At 36.3% G+C, this 5,314-nt stretch overlaps 1 pseudogene; it reads right to left on the bottom strand.

The window, feature by feature from the left end:
• Positions 1-388: 388 nt before the first annotated feature.
• Positions 389-2,646, bottom strand: LOC127557159 (60S ribosomal protein L23a-like; annotated as a pseudogene).
• Between the last annotated feature and the right edge of the window lie 2,668 nt (positions 2,647-5,314).

Raw genomic sequence — 5,314 nt, 5'->3', positions numbered from 1 at the left:
AATGAGTTCTTATTCCAAAGGCTGGAATTTGGGGATTTATCAAATATTAGCTTGCTATAGGCCTTGCTTATTATGTCATGTGTATCTAATCTATTCCACTGATCCTCCACTCTATTTCTTAGCCAGTATCACATAGTTTTAATGACTTCTGCTTTACATAATGTAGTTTTAGGTTTGGTACTGCTAGGTAGAGTCATTATTTAAAGGTATTCAGAGGGATTTTTACTGAATAGCTCGGACAAATTATGCCTTTATTTTGCCATTTTTGGCTTCCAATACGTAATTTTAAAAAATAGAATTGTTTATCTGTTTTATTAAATATTTCCCAATTTCATTTTTTATACTGGAAAGTTTTTTATTGTTGTTAAATGGGAGAGCTGGGTACAGATTAAATGATCTCAATTTTGTTGGCAACATCTACAGCATCATAGTCTGTAGCAAGGTGGACACAGGCCTTCTTCTCTCCATCAGCTGGATCAGTGTGTTGACCTAGGCCACGCTGACGTCGTACAGCTTCTTTACTGTCAGCTTGATCTGAAGCTTGTTGGCCTTTACATCCACAATGGAGACAAAGGTAGTGTTGTCCTCAATCTTCTTCATAGCAGACTCAATGATCAGGGAAACTTAATGATGGCATAGTGAACGAGCTTGTTTCTCCAAGGGGCACTTTTCTGAGGGAATTTGGGCTGCTTTCAAAGTCTTAGTGTCTTGGGTCACTGGAAAGTGGAGAATGTTTGGGATCTTCTTTTTGTGGCTACAGATATCCTTCAACACCATCTTCTTTGCCTTCACGCTTTGATCTTGGCTTCTGTCTTGGAGGGAACAATGGCTTCCTTTTTTGCCTTCAGTGCTATCTTGGGGGGAAAACTTCCCAATTACATTTTTAAAATTTTTAACGTTCATTTTTAAAATGTTGAATTCCAAATTTCCTCCCTCTCACTGACCCCTTGAACAAACAAGCAATGATATATATTATACATAAGTTATGTAAAACATATTTCCATATCAACTGTGTTGCAAAAGAAAATAAACACACACACATGCACATACATACACACACATGAAAAATAAAAAAGCAAAAAAAGTATGCTTCAATATTGTACTCAAAATTCCTTAATTCTTTCTCTGGAAATGGATAGCATTTTTTATTATGAGTTTTATGAAACTATGTTCAATGTTTGTCTGGATCAGAGTAGCTAATCTTTTACAGTTGATCATCCTTATAACATGGCTATTATTATATATAATATTCTCCTCATTTCACTTTGCAACAGTTCATGAGATTTTTCAGGTTTTTCTGGAACCATCATGTTTATTTTTTTATAGCACATTAGTATTTCATAACATTTATGCACAACTTATTCAGCCATTCCCCAATTGATGAGCATCCCTTTAACTCCTAATTCTTTACCACCAAAGGAAAAAAAAAGAACTGCTATAAATATTTTTGTACAAATAGGTCATTTTCCCTTTTCTTTGATGTCTCTGATGTAGTAATGGTATTGCAGAGTCAAAGAAAAGATATAATTGGATAGCCTTTTGGCAGTCGTTCCAAATTAAGACAATTGATTAAATGTCTTTTCTTTGAACCATGACATCTGGTTGAAATAGTAAAAGTAAACACATCAATGGGGGCTTATGAGCTATTATACTTTCAAAGATACCTTTCTTCCCAGAATCCTTCATAATCTTAATTATACTACTGGACTTTAGTTATCTAGGATCATAGCATTTGAAGCTGGGAACCTTGGAGATAAGTTTAACTCCTCATTTTACAGTTTAGGAAACTGAGGTTGAGTGAAGTTAAGTGATTCATCCAAGATAAGTAGCAAGTAAAAGAACTAGGTTTCAAATCCAGGTGTTTTATTTCCAGATTAACCCTCAAACATTTATTAAGCATCTACTATGTGGTAGGCTACTTTGCTATGCACTTGGGATGTAAATACACAAATGAAATATTCCCTGCCTTCAATGGGGGAGATAATAGGCCTGTAAATAATTGTATAAAATATTAACAAGAAGTATATACAAAATAAATACAAAAGAAAGGGGAGTGGAGGGTACTAGCAAATACAGATTAAGAAAAACTTCATGTAGGTTGTCATTTGAACAGACTTTTGAAAGAAATATATTCTTAGAAAAGAGAGACCTAAGCCTGAATTCAAGAAGACTTGAGTTCAAATGCAGCCTCAGAGCCTTACAAGCTGTGTGACTCTGCATCTCTCAATTACCTCATCTAAAAATGAGCGACAGAAGGAAATGACAAACCGACCCAATATCTTTGTCCAAAAAAAACCTCCAAGTGGGGTCATGAAGAGTTGGACATGACTGAAATGACGCAATGACAAAAATAGTTATTATAAAGATGAATCCTTATTATTGTATTATTCTAAGTAAAATCATATAGATGCAAACCAAAACAAAATCCCCTTCCCCTTCTTTCTAGCATTTCTGTCCTTGACTCATCCTCTCTGGTTTTGCTTTATGATAATTCCGTTTCATTTCCCCAAACCCTTTCTTCTTTTATAAGCCTTTTTGGCACAGAGAGTTCCTTTATCATACATTAGAATGGGTCAAATCCCGAATAGGTGCCCCAGTGCTGATAGACTTGACCTGTTTCTGTTCCGGAAAGCTCCAAGGCACCATGGTTATAACCACCAAACAAATAACTATTAAGGCCTGCATGTGTGTTCTAATTCCTCCCATGAGCCCAACATCTGGCCTTGGAATCCAGACTGAGTAGGCAATGGGAAGTTTGCTGATGGAAAGAGGTTGGAGTCCGGGAGGGGAGGAGAGAATACTTTGCTGTATATCTCTCATGTGAAGAATCTTCAACAAATTGTACAAACTGAACTGCTTGTGAAATTCTGTGTGTGTCCTGTCCAATCACTAGGAAACTCTCTAAAAACACTTGTGTTTACTTGTCCCCCTTGTTCTTTGAAAACACTGTTTAAAAAAAAAAAAATGGAGTGCATGTCTGGGGAGAGTGAAGGAGACCACATGTGGTTTACATATTTTCTGCTTGTGTAGATGTTTTATGTAGATTGTGATTGCCTCCAGTCTTGAAAAATGCTGTGGAATGGGTCCAGCAAAGCTACTGAGAAATCTCCTTAGCAACCAAACACACAAATATCATTGCTCTCCCTTTCATGGAGTGAGCTGGTGTCTTTACCCATAAGTTAGGATACAGTGACCTCTAGAGGACTGAAAAACCTTATATGAAAAGCTGGCCTTCAAGGGTGAATGCGGAGTCGGTCGGCTCTAAATTTCTCTTTAATTGTGCTTGTGGTGCTTGGGTTCTGTCCGGTCCTACAGATCTAAATGTGAGCTCCTTGGGGCTTGGCAATAGAGAGTGTGTGTTGGAGCAGCAGCTTTAAGCTCCTCTCAGAGATCGCTGGCCCCCAGGCAATGAGTCTTTGTGGCCATGGATGAAATCATGAATCTTTTGAAGTTCTGAAAGAATGATATTCTAAACAGATGTTGGAAGGCACGCAAAAGTGTGCACTCAGTGATTTAAAGGGCATCCAGGACCTAATCATGATTGAAGTTTACAGGAAGTAGCACTTTGGCAGTTAAAAGTTTTAAAAAGCCAAGAAGGAATGCCAGGGATATAGAATAGGAGCCAATTCTACACACACTGAAACATTTCCACAGATTAATCCAAAGTTTCAAATGTCTAATTTAAATTCATTTTACTAAATATTTACCCTTTGGTTTTCAATCTGTTACTAGCTTTCATACTTTGTCTTCGAGCTAGGAACACCAGACAAATTTTAACTTGAACTACTAGACCCTTATAAGGCAATTCTTGCTTTACAAAAGGAAACATTTTTTCTGTTCATTTTGTTGTGGAGGTTTAAAGACTTCTTTGCTTCCCATCATGTCAAAATAAAAAATTAATTTTTTAAATTTATCTACTTATGAAGGCAAACTTTAGCTATTTTGCTTTTCACTAAAAAAAAAAAAAAACTTTATCTCAAAGTTAAACAGATATAATATCTGACTTATATAATGCTTTAAGATCAGTTATTTTTCAGTCATGTCTATCTCTTCATGATTGCATTTGGGGTTTTCTTGGCAAAAATACTGGAGAGGTTTGCCATTTCCTTCTCCAGCTCATTTTACAGATGAGGAAACTGAGGCAAGTAGGGCTAAATGAGTTGCCCAGAATCACCCAGCTTATAAATGTTGATGCCAGTTTTTAATTCAGGAAGATGAGTCTTGCTGAATTCAAGCTCAATGCTCTATCCACTTTACCACCTAGTTACTCCATAATGTTGGAATAGAAATTTTCTCCCTAAGATTTTGGTAAGATGAAAGGTTATAAATAGAGTCTTAACTAGAACAGGGCACTGGATTTTTCCCTAAAATGCAGATGTGGAAGGCATTTCCTTCTCCCTAGAGAAGGGGAGGGAAACTTCAGGTGCTTATTGGATCATAGCATAAATAGGAGAGATTGAAGAAAGAGGGAAAGAAGAGAAGATAAAAAAGGGAAATGAAGGAAGCACCACCTGGTCAAATATCAGGAGGGACAGGGACAAATTCTCCTCCCAGACCAGCCACTAACTAGCTGAGTGACTTTAGATCAAATCATCTCTCTGGGCCTCTGTCTTATCATCTGATAAGAAAGAGGAGCTTGTATCAAATATTAGTAAAGATTCATTCTTATTGATATAGACATAAATATTCTTTAAATACATACATGTCTATGAAGGAAACAAAGATAATTCCTTTTCACATATCTCCTTGGCCCTAAAGAACATTGTTAAATCCACCTCTTCCTTCAATGACATATCTAAACTTCTGCTAAAGAGCCACTGGCTCTTTTTATTCCTGGTACTCTTACAATGTCCTCCATAATTAAGCCTTTAATAATAAGCCCTTTTCTTTCATTACTAGTGATTTATGAAAAAGGAGTTTCATTTTCTGAAGACTTATTGCTTCAAGTATTCTTATATTATGAATAATAGTTTGATGTCGATAGACAATTTTGTAGCTTTGCTATTAACAGTGACTGGACTCATCCACTTTCTCTCCAGAGCCATCATCATTTTCTCTTGTTACCAAAGGATTGGTTTGCAAAATCATCTTCAAGTACTTTATCTGAAGATATAATCTCTCAAAACAGACTACTAGACTATGAATTTCCTGAGGGAGGAAAATGTGCCTTATCTATCTCCATATCTCTCCTAGAATCTAGTAATGTGCATTGTAAATGATAGATGTTTAATAAGTATAACCCCTATCCTAAAGGCTATTGAGATGGGACTCTACCCTTAGTGGTGAAGAAGAATTCTCTGTCCTGTATGAGGGG

The sequence above is a fragment of the Antechinus flavipes genome, chromosome 3 (assembly GCF_016432865.1).
Source record: "Antechinus flavipes isolate AdamAnt ecotype Samford, QLD, Australia chromosome 3, AdamAnt_v2, whole genome shotgun sequence".
In the NCBI taxonomy this organism is placed as follows: domain Eukaryota; kingdom Metazoa; phylum Chordata; class Mammalia; order Dasyuromorphia; family Dasyuridae; genus Antechinus; species Antechinus flavipes.
The sequence above is the reverse complement of the archived record's forward strand: the minus strand, read 5'-3'. Positions and strand labels throughout refer to the sequence as shown.